The sequence below is a fragment of the Trichosurus vulpecula genome (genome assembly GCF_011100635.1).
Source record: "Trichosurus vulpecula isolate mTriVul1 chromosome X unlocalized genomic scaffold, mTriVul1.pri SUPER_X_unloc_1, whole genome shotgun sequence".
Lineage (NCBI taxonomy): Eukaryota > Metazoa > Chordata > Mammalia > Diprotodontia > Phalangeridae > Trichosurus > Trichosurus vulpecula.
In genome coordinates, this window is record NW_023494377.1 from 5,866,185 (window position 1) to 5,882,995 (window position 16,811).

Sequence of the window (16,811 nt, forward strand, 5' to 3'; positions counted from 1 at the left end):
AAGAAACATATCAAGTGTCCTCTACTTTTGAATCCCTCGCCCCCCTTGTCCTATCGTGGCTCAGTCTTGCCAAACTCCAACCCTGGGATTACTCCCACCACCTGCCTCCTTTTCACGTGCTGCTAAGCGTGCTTCAGGAAGTCATGCAATCAAGCTGCCTGGGTCCGCTACAAATTTATGTTATCTAATCTCAACTGGGCCCTGGCTGCAACACGCCAATCCCCCTTGAAGTGACTCTCTAGCCCACTCCCCAAAGCAGCTGTTCCAAACCTTCGCCTCTTTCTTCAAGTCTCCTGCAGGTCCCCTCCCCCCGTCCTCTCAGTTAAAGGCCTTGCCTCATTTTTTTTTTTAACAGGGAAAACTCCAGCCATTGGCCCTGAGTTCCCTGCTTCTCCCCTGCTGCATATCTCAAAAGCCCTTGACATCATCTTTCTTCCTTTACTCTGATGAAAAAAGGTGACCTTTCTTCCTTGCCAAGACCAATCCCTCTTCTGACTTTGGCTTTCTTCTGACAGATTATTCTCAAAATCCTTTTTTCCTCTAATCTTCCATATCTTTCTGCTAGTTCACTATGATAATAATCCTAATATTTATCATTTGTAAAACTCTTTAAAGTTTACAAAGAACTTTATAAATATCTCTTAGGATCTTCACACCAAGGAAGGTGCTATTATTATTACCACGATTTTACAGTTGAGGAAACTGAGGCAGGCAGATTAAAGTGACTTGCCCCTGGTCATACAGCTTGTAAGATCTGAACCCAGATTCCCCTGACTCCAAGTCCAATATTTATCTATCTATCTCCTTTGGCACCTAACTGCCTAGCTCATTGCTTCATTTATACAAATATGCCCAGGACTCCCCGACTCTGAAACAATCCTAGCTCGACACTATCCCTCAAGCTGTCGTCCTATGTCTCTCTTCCCTTTCACATCCAGGCTATCCCCCAAAGCTGTCTGCTCTCATTACCTCAACTCCTTGCCCTCTCCTTCATGTCTCAGCCCCTTGTTATCTAATATCCATCCTCACATCTCTATTATAACTGCTTTCTCCAGAGTTACCAAGAATCTTTTAATGGCCACATCTAATGGCATTTTCTCAGTCTGCATCCTTCTTGACTTTTCTGTATCATTGGATGCTGTGGGTCATTCTCTTTTCTTGGATATTCTTTCTCTGGGTTTTCATGACACTCTTATGGCAGGGGCTAAATTCACTCATGATGGGCAACCCATGGAACATGCCCAGAGTTGTCTTTCCTGGTTCTGGTCCACTGTATCAGAGCTTTGGGGCTGACTTCTAGCCATGTGGTGACCAGAACCAGAAAAGGCAATTCAGCCAGCTCCAGAGAATGGCCCCTAAAAGCCAGTTCAGTCTCCGCCATGCCACATTCTCTCCATTGTCCTCCTGCCCATCTAATTTTCTGAGTCGCCTTTCCTCGATCATCATCTCTATCCTTCCCACCTAACTGGTAGTATTCACCAAGGCACTGACCTAGGCCCTCATTTCTTTTCCTTTCTACTCTCTCTCGGTGACCTCCTCAGCTCCCATGGATCCCATGAACCAATCTAGATCTCCAGCCCTGGTTTCTTTCCTGAGTTCCCAGGCCACATCACCAACTGCCTATTGATTGTACATTTCCATATAGAGGCCACATGAAGAGGTCTAACTCAATATGTTCAGGACAGAACTAAGCATTTCTTCTCAATCTATCCCTCTTCCATACCATTCTATTTCTGTCTAGAGCACCGCCATTCTTCCAGTCACCTGAGTTCATGACCTCGGTGTCTTCCCAGATTCCCTTCTCTCCTATACCCCATCCATTCACTCAGTTGCCAAATCTTTCCTTTTTTAAACTCTACCATGGCTCTCAGAGCCATTCTCTTCTTTCCATTCACACAGCTACCACCCTAGTTCCGGCCTATGTCACTTCTCACCTGGACTCTTAGTCTCCTGAGTGGTCTCTCTGAAGTCAGCACCCACTCCAATCCACCCCCACCCAACTGAAAAAGCAATATTCCTAAAGCACAATAAATGCCATTTACTCTTTCTTGGCATTTGATGAGCTTCAAAACTGGGTTCTAACCTGCCTTTCCAGACTTATTCTGTATTACCCCCTTTCCCAAACTCTATGATGCAGCCAAGTTGTCTTTAATTATTCCTCACACATACAATCTTATTTCCTGTTTCCTCACCTTTGCCTAGGCTTTCTCCATGCCTAGAATACCCATCCTCCTCACCTCTGCCTGTCTTCTGAACTCAGCTCTAGCACCATCTCTTACATGAGGCCTTCCCTGACTGACCACCCCCACCCGACTGACCACCCCCACCCACCCACCTCTACTCCAGCTATCCCAGCCTTCCCACTGAAATTATCTGGTATTTGGGGTGTGTGTGTGTGTGTGTGTGTGTGTGCAGTGCATGTACGCACACACACACATATACATACATATATGTATATGTTCTGTAGACATGATCCATTGTGTACATGTCATCTACCCTGATAGGATATAAGCTCTTTGAGGGCAGAGACTGTTTAATTCTTGTCTTGGTATCCTAGCTTTGTACCTGACACAGAGTAGGTGCTTTAAAAATGCTTGTTGACTGATTGCTAATCACTGACAAACATTTATCAAGTGATTACTCTGTGTCTTGTGTTTGGTGGCAAGTGAGAGGTGTGAAATCCAATCCTTAGTCTAAAAAAATTGCTAGAGAGCGGGTCTGCCTTTGCTAGTGTCCTGTGTGAATCTCGAGGGGAGATGCAATCCATCTGGGTGGGGAGATAGCCCTGGATCAATGTGATGAGGTCCCCTCCCCCTCCAATCAACTAGATAAGATTACAGAATGTGGACTTTTGTTGGAAGAGGGCGTCTTTGGTGGATCAAGAAAGGGGGTGATGGCCAGGGGCCCCTGAAGTATGGCAGCCCAGAGCCTGTCAAGGAAACATGTCTGATAGGGCAGCCGGTGATCTGGAGAGGGGTTTGGAGGAAGGCAAGACCTCCTGAGAGTGGAGCATGGCCCCCTCAAGTGTCAGCACCTGAGATGAAGCCCTGGTAGCCCTACAATAGTGGGGCTCTGCTTCACTCTCAGTAGCATCAGGGCCTTCCTGAAGCAAAATTGTGGAGTAAGTGAAGCTTCTTTGAAAAGAACATGGCACTTGGAGGCCAAAGATTTGTTTTCACGTTCCAGACCATCTACTACCAGCTATGCAACGTGTGTTACCAGTTTTGTTGGACTGGATCAACGTAATGAGGTCCCCTCCCCCTCCGGTCAACTGGATGAGATCACAGAATATGAACTTTTGTTGGAAGAGGGCACCTTTCATGGAGGCCCAGTGCTGATAGGATACAATGAATTCCTCTGATTGGTCCCCAGTGAAGGAGCTGCCTCTAAGATGATGACTAAGAATCAGAGAGGGTAACCCATTATGTTTTGTTTTTGTTTTTTTTAAGGGGGAAGGCAGGGCAATTGGGGTTAAGTGACTTGCCCAAGGTCACACATCTAGTAAGTGTGTCAAGTGTCTCAGGCCGGATTTGAACTCAGGTCCTCCTGACTCCAGGGCTAGTGCTCTACTCACTGCACCACCTAGCTGCCCCAAAACATGGTTAGATGCCACAGAGTAGGTGTCAATGCCTTAACCGTATATGTGTTGTAAAGGCCACTAGGACCTCTTCCATCCCAACCAGGGGAGTGCTAACGTTCTCTCCTTTCATACAACACAGGGGTAACCCATTATGAATGAAAGCATTTTTGGCCCTTGATCTATAAGGGCAAGCTGTGCCATTGCCCATGGCTTTCCTTTTTTCCCCTCCTCTCTCCCCATTGGACTATGAGGAAAATTCAGTGCTATAGAAATCTTCCTTTTGGAGAGGACCTACTTAATAACAATCACTCTCACCTTACTGTCATTTCAAGTCAACAGTTCAGGTGGTAAATCCTAGCACTAAATTCTGATTCAGTCAAAAGGCCGCACTTGAGGACCTAGAGAGCCACATGTGGCCTCAAGGCTGGATTTGCTCTGTGAAGTTTGGATTCAGTCAAAAGGCCGCACTTGAGGACCTAGAGAGCCACATGTGGCCTCAAGGCTGGATTTGCTTCGTGAAGTTTGGATTCAGTCAAAGGGCCACACTTGAGGGCCTAGAGGGTCACCTGTGGCCAGGATGCCACAGGATCCCCACCCCTGCCCTAGAAGGTAAAACCACTTTTGGAACTTGTGAGCAAATATTCCCCCTCCCTTGGAGCAGCACCTTTTGTACAAGTCATAGCAAGCTCATAGAGGATTGGCAAGCCTCATAGGGTGCTCTCAGCTCTTCAGATTCAGGGTAATCGTAGAGCAGGAAATCTCTTCTTTCAAACTTGAGAGCATGGGCTCACTGATGATATGACTCCTGAAGTGACCTTTGCTCAGAAAAAGAAACAGAAAGGCACATAGTAAGCGGCCTACGATTAGCCAAGGGAGCACACTTCTGCAAGTTGCTATTTGGGGTTCTTAGGGAGAGAGCACAAGGGAGACAGGAGGGGAAAAAGGAAAGCCATGGGCAATGTCACAGCTTGCCCTTATAGATCAAGGGCCAAAAATGCTTTCATTCATAATGGGTTACCCCTGTGTTGTATGAAAGGAGAGAATGTTAGCACTCCCCCGGTTGGGATGGAAGAGGTCCTAGTGGCCTTTACAACACATATACGGTTAAGGCATTGACACCTACTCTGTGGCATCTAACCATGTTTTGGGGCAGCTAGGTGGTACAGTGAGTAGAGCACCAGCTCTGGAGTCAGGAGGACCTGAGTTCAAATCTGGCCTCAGACACTTGACACACTTACTAGCCGTGTGACCTTGGGCAAGTCACTTAACCTCAATTGCCCTGCCTTTCCCTTTCAAAACCAAAAACAAAACATAATGGGTTACCCTCTCTGATTCTTAGTCATCATCTTAGAGGCAGCTCCATCACTGCGGACCAATCAGAGGAATTCACTATGTCCTATCAGCACTGGGCCTCCATGAAAGGTGCCCCCTTCCAACAAAAGTCTACACTCTGTAATCTCATCCAGTTGATTAGAGGGGGAGAGGACCTCATCACATTGACCTAGCGCTCCCCTGGTCGTACCTCCCATTCCCAAATTCATTCTGTACTCCCTCCTCCTTCCATGCTATACTCTAACTTCCAGTGGGGCCATCTTCTTGGCCATTTCAAGTTTCAGAAGATCATCTCTACCACTTTTTTGAGGCAATTGGGGTTAAGTGACTTGCTCAGGGTCACATAGTAAGTGTCTAAGACCTGATTTGAACTCAGGTCCTCCTGAGTCCAGGACCGGAGCTCTCTCCACTGTGCCACCTAGCTGTCCCATCCCTACTACTTTCAATAGCCTGGTTGTAATTAGCATCTCAGGGCAACCATCCATCCCCTTTTGACTGAGGAATATGACCATTCCACCTCCAGAATGTAAGACAATAGGAACAGAAGTGAAAACCAGAACTTAGGAAGCAAGATGCTAAAATATAGAGAGAGGTATAACCAGGATGCTAATATATAGAATGTGAAAAGGTTAGTCAGGAGTCCCACCCAGCCAACACTTATCCAATTTTCAGATGACACAAAGCCAGGAAGTATAGCTAGGATCCTGGATAACAGTCTGGAGCCAAAAAAAGAACTTAATGGGCCAGAACACTGGCCTAAATCTGGAGGGGTTCAAGGGAGAGCTCAAGCAAGTCCCCGCTTTTACTCCTCCATCTTGACTCTGCCTCTGCCAAATCTAATAAGATGGAATTGAAGAGGGACCAATAACAAGTCTTACACTTGGGTTCAGGAAATTGACTTTACAAGTGGCAGATCAGAAGAGCCTGGTGGGTGGGTCAGCAGTTTGTATGAAAAAGATCTAGGGGTTGTAGCAGACCACAGGCCCAATAGAAATCAGCAATATGGTGTGGCAGCCAACAAAGCTGATCCAATCTTGGGCTGAATTCAGAGAGGCAGAGCTTTCAGGAATAAGGAGGTGACGGTCTCACTCTACTCAGCCCTGGTCTGATCTCATTTGCAGTATGTTGTTCAGTGCTGGGCACCACATTTTAAAAAGACCCTGACAAGCTAGAGAACATCTAGTAGTCAACAGGCATTTATTTTTTTCAAGATCAACACCTTTTTTAAAATTAAGATTTTGATTTTTAGTTTACAACACTCAGTTCCGTATGGTTTTGAGTTCCAGATTTTCTTTCTCCCTCTCCCCCCTCCTCCCCCAAATAGCATGGAATCCAATATATCTTCTACATACAACTTTGCATTAAACTTATTTACACAATAGTCAAGTTGTGAAGAATAATTATGACCAATGAAATGAATCATGAGAAAGAAGAAACAAAACAAAAAGAAAAAAAAGAAAAAAAGAAGAGCGAACAGTGTGCCTCAATCTGCATTCAGACTCCATAGTTCTTTCTCTGGATGTAGATAGCTCTCTCCATCATGAGTCCTTTGGAGTTGTCTTTGCACCTTGTATTGCTGAGAAGTGTGAAGTCTATCAGGGTTAGACATCACAGAATCCATATATCTGTGGTTGTGTATAATGTTCTCCTGGTTCTGCTCTGCTCACTCAGCATTATATCGTGTAGGTTTTTCCAGGTTATTATGAAGTCCGTATCTTCCCCATTTCTTATAGTACAATGGTATTCCATTACGTTCATATACCACAACTTGTTCAGCCATTCCCCAATTGATGGGCATCTCCTTGATTTCCAATTCTTTGCTACCACAAAAAGAGCCACTATAAATATTTTTGTACATACGTGTCCTTTTCCCACTTGTGTGATCTCTTTGGGATACAGCCCTAGAAGTGGCATTGCTGGGTCAAAGGGTATGAATATTTTTATGGCCCTTTGGGCATCATTCCAAATTGCTCTCCAGAACGGCTGGATCGGTTCACAACTCCACCAGCAATGTAACAGTGTTCCAATTTTCCCACATCCTCTCTAGCATTTATCATTTTCCCATCAACAGGCATTTATTAAGCACACACTATATGGGAGGGTGTGACCCTGGACAAGTCACTTCATCCTGCTTGCCTCAGTTTCCTCATCTGTAAAATCAGCTGGAGAAGGAAACAGCAAACCAGTCCAATATATCTGGGGTCCCAGAGAGTCAGATACAACTTAACAACTACAATAAATATGGGAGGAACTATGTTGGACATTGATGACACAAATACATTTAAAAAAAGATAATTCTTACCCTCATGGAGCTTATAGTCTAAAAAGGGAAGATAACACATGAAAGGGGGAGCTGACAAGAGGTTAGGGGAATGGTGGAAGGAGGTACAGGCATGGTGGCGAGGCCTAGAAAATGATGGCTGGCTGCTAGGACCCTTCCCCAAAATGGAGTTCAAGAGGAAGGAGTCTAAAGATTGCTAATGGAGGGCAAGCAAAATGGGACAGGACCTAGGGCCTATGTCATATGAGAAGGCAGGTTTAGCCTAAAGAGATAGCTCAGGGGGAACATGATAGCTATCTTAATTATCTGAAAAACTGTCATGTGGAAAATGGATTAAATTTGTTCTGTTTATCCCCGGAGAGCCGAACCAGGAGCAGCAAATATAGACCTGACGTCACAAAAGCTTCCTAACACAATGAGAGCTGGCCTCCAAAGTGGCATGGGGCTGCCTTGGGGAATAAATGCCAAGTTACTCTTCTCTGAGTCTGCAAACAAAAGCTGGCTGATGGCTGGGCAGGTGTTTGCAGAGGGGGTTCTTATTTAGGGATAGATTGGTCACTAAATGGACCTTGAGTTCCGTTTCTGATTTAGTGAGTAGGACCAAGAAGAGAGAAAGAGCTAAGAACAAGCTTATATCAAAGTCAAATTCAAATTCAAATTTTAGGTGTAAGAGCTCAAAAACGTCAGGGGGAGTCTGAAAGGTTGATTCACACATCATCATATTCTTCTTTCTGCTTTTAATTTAAAAAAACAGGGGTGACTGGCTTGTCAGAAGTTGGGCTTCACAATGAGTGGTGGGTGGGAGAGAGAATGCAGATATGAAAATAAAATAAAATCTAATTAAAAAAAGAAACTTGAGCCACTCGGGAATGTTTGAATTTTCAGCCTCACTTGTAATTGCAGAATAAGAGGCTTTCTCTCCTGTTAAAGAAATTTCTGGCATTAGCTAGCAGGTGGGAGAAGCAGTTATTGGGCAGGAGGGGCCTTCGGTGAGGCTGTGATTAAGAAGGGCTAACCCCGGGTGTTAGCTGAACAAAGGAAGCAGTGAAATTGACCTGGGAAGCTAAGAAGGCAGCAGCTGTGGTCAATTGCGCTAAGGAGGGCACCAGCCTCCCCCAGATTGCTCCCTACCAGCACGTAAAAGCAGGGAAAGAGGGGCTTACTTCTCCTGGTGTTTGTGAGACTAGTTAGGTGGATTCTTAGAGCAGGGGAAAGGCATTAGAGGCACCCTGTCACGCTGGAGGAGCAAAGCTGCAGGGGGTGCAGTTTCTGGGAGTGTTTCCTTTTGTTTCGGCCCATGTTGTAGGGTGCCACTAAATAGGCTTGTCACTGGTACAGGGTGACTAGGACTCTATTCTAGGATAAAAAATTTTAAGGGTGCAAAACATTAGTATGTACACTCCTTTGGCAGAGTCTAAGTAGGTGAGGGGAGTAGTAGGTTGGAGGCGGGGCAAAGGAATTAGAGAGGTGTTCCAGGAGGTCATGGAGACAATGAAGTATGTAGTCTTTAAATTCTCTCAATTCCAAGGAGAAATTACCAACTCAGTCAGACCAGCCTCTTGCCTACCTGCCCTCGATAAGCAGGGACATTTGCCCTGAGAGTGGGGAGGGGGTAGTGATCAAAGTGTTATACTCAGCTATAGGACAGCTGGGTTGCTCAGTGAATAGCGTTCTGGGCCTGAAATGGGGAAGTCCTGAGTTTAATTCCAACCTCAGACACTTACCTGGGTAAGCTACTTAAATTCTGCTTTCCTCAGTTTTCTCATCTGTAAAATGGAGCTCATAATAACACCTACCTCCCAGGGTTATTGTAAGTATCAAATGTGATAATATTTGTAAAGTGCTTAGCATTGTGCCTGGCACATGTAGACATTTAATGAATGTTAGCTATCCTGATATTTCCTCAAACATGTTATGTGTAAGAGAGCTTTCTGGGGCCTCTCTGAAGGAGCATGGAACTCCAAACCTGGTGTGTGAGTTGGACCAGATGACCTTGGGGAGTCCCTTCTGATGCTGAGTGCCTGTCCCTAAGCCACTATTCTCCCTCCCTGAAACAGAATTTGTCTTAGTTAATTCTTCTGTTCTTTTGGCCTCATAAATTGCACAGTTGACCTGAGTAGGCATTTTTTCTGTTCACCCAGGGAACCAATCGATAGGCATGGAGGACATCCAAGGGACTTGGTACAATGCTTTTGTGTCACAAGGGAAACAGTAATTGAGAATATAAGGGCCTCAAATGCAAGGCCCAGCTCTTTCAGTGTGGTACAGGGTAAAGATGGCCGAAATTGGACTTGGAACCAATTTGAAATCTCATCCCTTCCATTTAACTACCTGTAAGACCCACCGCAAAGCCCCAAGGCATGACTTAAGCCTCCCTGAGCCTTACCTCCCCCTTTGGAAAATAAGAGGATTGGACCAGAGGACCAGCTGGCCTCTGAGGCCCCACCAGATCTAGGCATAGGATCCTATATGTAATCTTGGACAGCTCCCTTTCCTCCTCTGGAAAATGAGGGGATTGGCTTAGCTGGCCCATTTCTGTTCTAGATCTCTGATCCTATGACTACTTATGGGTCCTTCCCTTCTTATCCCTGGAGCCTTGAATGGTCCTTTGTTCATAATAAGAGCTTTCAGAAATATTTTATTGAATTGAAGCCAGAGTCCTACAGGACTAGGGAAATGTAGGGCACGAGATTTACATACACATGTGGCCATTCAAAGCATTACAGGCATCCTTGCTTTATTGCCTTTTGCAGATAGTATGTTTTTCACAAAGTGAAGGTTTGTGACAACCCAGCACCAAGCAAGTCTATTGGCACCATTTTTCCAACAGCATGGGCTCACACTGTGTCTCTGTGCCACATTTTGGTAATTCTCACACTATTTCAAACATTTTCATTATTATTATATCTGTCCCAGAGATCTGTGATCAGTGATCCTTGATATTATTAGAGTAATTGTTTCAGGGCACCACGAACAGTGCCCGTATAAGATCATCAGCTTAATCGATAAACGTTCTGTGTGTTCTGACTGCTCCACCAAACAACCTTTCCCCATCTCCCTGCGTCTCCCTCTGGCCTTCTTATTCCCTGAGACACAACAGTATTGAAATTAGGTCAATTAATGACCCTACAATGGCCTCTAAGTGTTTAAGTGAAAGGAAGACTCAATCAATACGGCAAACTTCATTGCTGTCTTATTTTAAGAAATTGCCACAGCCACCCCAACCTTCAGCAACCTGATCAATCAGCAGCCATCGACATCGAGGCAAGACCTTCCACCAGCAAAAGGATTGTGACTTGCTAAAAGCTCAGATGATGGTTAGCATTTTTTAGCAATAAAGTATTTTTAATTAGGGTATGTACATTTTTTAGACATATTAACACTTAATAGACCATAGTATAGGATAAACATAACTTTTATATTCACCAGGAAACTAAAAAATCTGTGTGACTTGTTTTATTGCGATATTTACTTTATTGCAGTGGTGTGGAAGGGAACCTGCAATATCTCTGAGGTACGTCTGTCCATTTTATCTTTTCACACACACACACACACACACACACACACCCCGTCATTTTCATGAAGGTAAAAAGTTGTATTTAGGTCAGTCCAGTGACTGGCCTTGACAATAACAGCACAGCCATACAATAATTTGTGTTTTTTTCTCCTCCTGCTTTATACTTTGAATAAATCATTTTTCTTTAGGGCTCAACTTCATTGTTGTTGTTTTGTTGACTAGTCATGTCCACCTCTTTGTGACCCCATTTGGGGTTTTCTTGGCAGAGATATTGGAGTAGTTTGCCATTTCCGTCTCCAGCTCATTTTACAGATGAGCAAACTGAGGAAAACAGGGTGAAGTGACTTGCCCAGGGTCACACAGCTAGAGGCCAGATTTGAACTCAGGTCCTCCTGACTCTGGGGCCCATGGCTCTATCCACTGTGCCATGTAACTGCCCAATTCAGCTTCCTTACCTCTGAGATAAAGCAGTTAGATACAGATCAATGGTCTCTCCAGTCAGGGACGTATCTTGACCCCAAGGGGTGGGTTATCCACCAAGGGGAAGGTGGGAATGTGAGTTGCATCTATGCAACTATGCCCCCCTGTAGTAGTCAATCAGGGGGCTTGTCTCCAAAACAAACACACCTTATATTCCTATCCCTCCCATTATGCAACCTCCCAACATCCCTGCTTTTGCCATCTGCCCCTTAAAGCTGTTGTGAACCGGGGCACCCCCAGCCACCTTGGTGCCATCAGGAAAATTCTACCCTTACTCCACCCCCAACCCAGCATCTCTATACCCGGCCCTTCCAGATCACATCAAATTGAGGAGAGGGGCAGCCCATGGTCGGTGAGTAAAAGTTTCCACTCCCTTTTCCTTCTGAGTGGTACAGAGTGAGTCTCACAATCTGAGCGGGTCTGGATGATCAATCAATAAAAATTATTCATCGTTTGCTATGTGCCAGGCACTGTGCTAAGTGCTGGAGATACAAAAAGATGCAAAAGACAGTTACTTCCTGCCCTCAAGGAGCTTACAGTCTGATGGGGGAAACAACCTGCAAACAAATCTGTAGAAGTAAGCTATATATGGGATAAGTAGGAAATAATGAACAGAGGGAAGGCACTGGAATTCTGAGGGATTGCTTCCTGTAGAAGGTGGGATTTGAGTTGGGACTTAAAGGAAGCCGGGGAGGCCAGTAGTCAGCGGAGGAGGGAGAGCATTCCAGGCATAGGGGACCGCCACAGAGAGTACCCAGAGCTGAGAGATAGAGGGTCTTGTTTGTGGAACAGCCAGGAGGCTGGTGTTACTGGATGAAAGAACATATGAAGACTGGAAACATAGGAGGGGCTGAGTTATGAAGGGCTTTAAATGCCAAACGGAGCATTTTGTATTTGCTCCTAGAGGCCATAGGGAGCCATTGGAGTTTATTGAGGGGGAGGGGTAACATGGTCATACTTGTGCTTTAGGAAAATCACTTTGCTGGCTGAATGGAGGACAGATAGAGGGAAGAGAGACTTTGAGGCAGGCAGACCCCGCCCCCCAGCGGTTATTGCAATAGTTAAGGTGTGAAGTGATGAAGGTGGTCATATCAGAGGAGAGAAGGAGAGGGTGGGGTATTCAAGAGATGGTGCAAGGTGAAGTCGGCAGGCTTTGGTCACAGATTGGACATGTGGTTTGTGGGGGGTGGGGGGAGCTGTGTTTGTCTTTTGTTCTTGAAGAGGACCATGATATTGGGGAAATGATGACATGACTTGCAGCTGACTTTGATTTGAATTAGGGAGGACTGTGCAAGGTCACCAGCCTCACTTGCTCCTCCAGAGCCATCTGGGTCTAGTGGCCAGATATTCACCAGGACAACTGGAGATGGCCCAGGTTGTATTGCGAGACCCTGGTCCTTTCAGGCCAAGGTCTTTTCAGATTCTTACCTTGAGTGAGGGTAGGGCAGTAAGATAGTAAGGAATCCAAGATGACTTCTAACTTGTGAGCCTGAGGGACCAGGAAGATGATGTTGCCCTCTACAGTAATAGAGAAAGCAAGAGAGATGGTTTAGGGGAAGAGACAACGAGTTTTAGACATGTTGAGTTAAAGATGTCTACTGGATATTCAATTCAAGATCTCTGAAAGGCAACTGGAGGTGTGAGATTGGGTCAGGATAGGTGGATTTGAGAGTCCTCAGCATAGAGGTGATAATGAAATCCATGGGAGCTGGTCAAGTCACTAAATGAAGTAGTCTAAAGGGAGAAGAGAGAAGGACCCAGGATAGAACTTTCTGGGACACCCATGATTAGAGGGAGTGATCTGGAGGAAGATCCAGTGATGGAAACTGGGAAGGAGCAGTTAGATAAGGAGGAGGAGAATCAGGAGAGAGGGGTGTCCTGAAAACCTTGAGAGAAGAACATGTCAAGGAGGAGAGGGCCAGGAGAGTGAAGAATGAGTTGTGCTCTGCATTGCAGATCTCCTTATACTATCTCCCCCCTCCCCCCACCCAAGGAGGCTCCCTCTTCTTTTTTTTTTCCTTTTAAGTTAATTTATTTATTTTTAGTTTACAACATTCAGTTCCACAAGCTTTTGAGTTCCAAATTTTCTCCCCTACCTCTCCTCACCCCTCTTCCCCAAGACAGCATGAAGTCTGATATAAGTACTACATGTACATTCACATTAAACATTTTCACATTAGTCATGTTGCAAAGAAGAATTATAACCAATGGAATGAACCACGAGAAAGAAGAAACAAAACAAAAAAAGAGAGAGCAAACATTTTCCTTCGATCTGCATTCAGACTCCGTAATTCTTTCTCTGGATGTGGATAGCCTTTTCCATCATGAGTTTTTTGGAGTTGTCTTAGAACCTTGCATTGGTGAGAAGAGCCAAGTCTATCAGTTAGTCATCACACAGTGTGTCTGTAAGAGGTCCCCTCTTCTGAACTTCCTTATGATTGTTGAGGACACCACTGTCCTCCCAGCCAAGCAGGCTCAACCTTGGTGTCATCCTAGATTCCTCTCCTCCACTCACCCCACAGGTCCATTTCTACCTTGACAATCTCTCTCCTATACTCCCCCTTCTCTCCTCTGACACTGCCAGCACCCTAGTTCAGGTCCTCATCACCTCTTGCCTAGACGTTAACCTGCTGATTGATTTCCCTGCCTACGTTCTCTCTGCTTGCTGATCAATCCTCTACTCAACTGAACTGTCACAGTGATCATTTTCCTGCCTGCCTCCTCCACCCCAATAAATTACAGCAACTCCATTTTACTTCTTGAGGGGCATTTAAAGCCCTTCACAACTAGACCCCTTCCTGACTTTCTAGTCTCCTTAAATTTTTCTCTCCCTCACATACTCTACAATCCAGTAAGACTGGCCTTCTTATCATTAGATTGTGATCTCCTTAAGAGTAAGTACTATCATTTGCCTCTTTTGAATCCCCATGCTTAGTACTGTTCTTGGCACATAGGAGGCACTTAATAAATGTTTATTGATTATTCCCCCAACGTACAAAAAATACAACTAAAATATCCAAATATGAATTTGAAATTAAAGGATCCCATTCATTAAGCCAAGGGCTCCCAGTTTGGCTTGTCTGAAGAGTATAGGAAGATTTGATAAAAATAACTTAGCCTATTGTCCAGAAGTAGTCATACCAGCAATAAAAAGTATAGGTTGGAGAAAGAACAACTTGATACTAAAAATGTCGCTATGCTCACAAAATAAAGTTTTCTTGATTAAAAACAAACAATATCTTTATTTTATTTCTTCCATGTATATGAATGGTAAACTCTAGAAATGTATTTCTTTTTACATGGAATAGTAGTTCCAGAAAAGTTTGCCAAAAGCCAGTTTGAAATTAAAGGATTCCATTCATTAAGCCAAGGGTTCCCAGTTTGGTTTGTTTGGAGAGTATAGGAAGATTTGAAAAAATAACTTAACCTATTGTCCAGAAGTAGTCATGCTAGCAATAAAAAGTATAGGTTGGAGAAAGAACAACTCAATGATACTAAAAATGTCGCTATGTTCACAAAATAAAACTTTCTTGATTAAAAACAAACAAGATCTTTAGTTCATTTTATTTCTTCCATGTATATGAATGGTAAACTCTAGAAATGTATTCCTTTTTACATGGAATAGTAGGTCCAGGAAAGTTTGCCAAAAGCCAAGGGATTTAGGGACCGGAAAAAGTTGGAAAGCCCTGCATTAGAACCACGGAAAGAAAGAGGAATAGATTTTTACTGAAAACTTTCTGCTGGGTGGCGGGAGGAACAGCAGAGACAACTGACTTTGGGTTGGTTTTGCATTGGGAGTGATGACCAGTTTGAACCAGAAAACTGTGACTTCTACTGTTTGAATTTTACACATATTGTGTATCTTTTTTTAAGTATCTTTACAAATTTCACCTTTTTGGCTAGCTACAGTGATCAAATTAACTGAACGATTAATTACTAGCAAGCAGTTATTATTAATAAATCTGCCTCTATCCCCTGGGACATACGCAAGGATTTTTCAAAACTTTTGAAGTCTATTCAAATCCCATTGCTCTCAGAGTGAGAACAAAAGGGCTTACTATTGTTAATAAATGGCATAAAAGCATTTTTAAAATACTGCTTATTTTATCTGTATCTCATCTTTTTATTTTTGGGTATATTTTATACTGTACATAATAGTCCGGGTATATAGCTTATAAATAAGATACATATATTGGGCAGAGTGTACTCAAAATTGTTTTACTGATGCGGGGTGTGTAATCAAAAAAAGTTTAGAGATCTATTAGGTTCCTCCCTATTCAGTCAAGTATTTTTCTTGAAAAGGATTTTTTTTAAATTTTAAACTAACAAGTATTTTTAATTGTGTCTATTGATCTATTCTTCCCTCTCTACACATTGAATGAATTTAAAAAAAAACTCCTTAACATATGTCTCTATAGCCCTGCAAAAATAAATTTCCACATTAACCGTGTCCAAAAACGGATTTCTCTTGCTGAATCTTAAGTTTTCGCCTCTCTGGCAGGAGTTGACTGGTGTTTCATTGTCCTTCTTTTGGGCTTACGGTTTATTGTTGTTTTGATCAGAGTTCTAAAATCTGTCACAAGTGTCCTTCTCTATCGTGTTACCATTGTATAAATTATTTTCCGAGTTCTAATCATTTCATTCTGTATCAAATAGTTTAGAAAGGTCCTCCCAGTTAGCTCTGAAAAGGTTTCATCATTTCTTCTGCCACATTACCAATTGCATTCATGGCCCACAATTTGTTTAGCCATTCCTCAATAGGAGGGCTGTACATTAGTTTCCAGTTCTTTGCTACTATTCAAAGAGCTGCTGTCAATATCTTTGTACCGATCGATCCTTCTCTTCTTTCTCTAATTTCTTTGGGGTATAGGCCAAGGTAGTGGTATAGCTTGGTCAAAGGGAACATGCCCAGTTTACTCACTTTCTGGGCATAATTCCAAATTTCTTTCCAGAATGGCTGGGCCAATTCACAGCTTCCCAAACAGTGATATAGTGTACCTTTAACAAGCATGTAGTAAGTGCTAACTATGTACCAGGCAGGGTGCACATACTTCTTTGGGAATACAAAGAAAAGCAAAACCCCAAAATAAAATAACCACAGTTCCTTCTCTGAAGGGGTTTGCATTCCAGTGGAGGAGACAGCAATATCCTAGGTACATACAAAATATATACAGTTATATGAAGGTAATCTGACAGGGGAAGGCATTGGCAGCTGGGGTGGACCAGGAAAGGCCTCCTGCAGAGGGTGGGATTTGAGCTGAGACCTGGAAGAAACAAAGGAAACTAAGGGGAGGCTTGAAGGGGCAGAGCATTCCAGTCATGGGCACAACCAAGACAGAGAGATGGCATCTGGAATGTCCTGTTTGCAAGTAGTCCGATGTGGCTGTATCACATCGTGGGTGAAGGGTAAAAGGTGAAAGAAGACTAGATACAGGAAAGGGCCAGATTATCAAGAGCTTTAAATGCCAAATGTGGGATTTTATATTGTGATCTTGGAGGTAATAGGGAGCCACTGGAAATCCTTGAGTAGAGGCGTGAACAAGTAGTATAATTTTGCATACTTCTCATTCGTTGATTGTTCAACTGTTTAAATACTGATACTTTTTGTATTATCGAATTCT

The 16,811-nt window shown here is 43.8% G+C and overlaps 2 non-coding genes across 2 annotated transcripts; one reads left to right on the forward strand and one right to left on the reverse strand.

Moving 5' to 3' along the window:
• Positions 1-3,593: 3,593 nt before the first annotated feature.
• Positions 3,594-3,717, reverse strand: LOC118833113. Its single transcript, XR_005009287.1, has one exon. It is a non-coding gene; the product is annotated as a U6atac minor spliceosomal RNA (small nuclear RNA).
• An 885-nt stretch (positions 3,718-4,602) lies between these two features.
• LOC118833109 lies at positions 4,603-4,726 on the forward strand. The gene has a single exon (XR_005009283.1). It is a non-coding gene; the product is annotated as a U6atac minor spliceosomal RNA (small nuclear RNA).
• Positions 4,727-16,811: the final 12,085 nt, after the last annotated feature.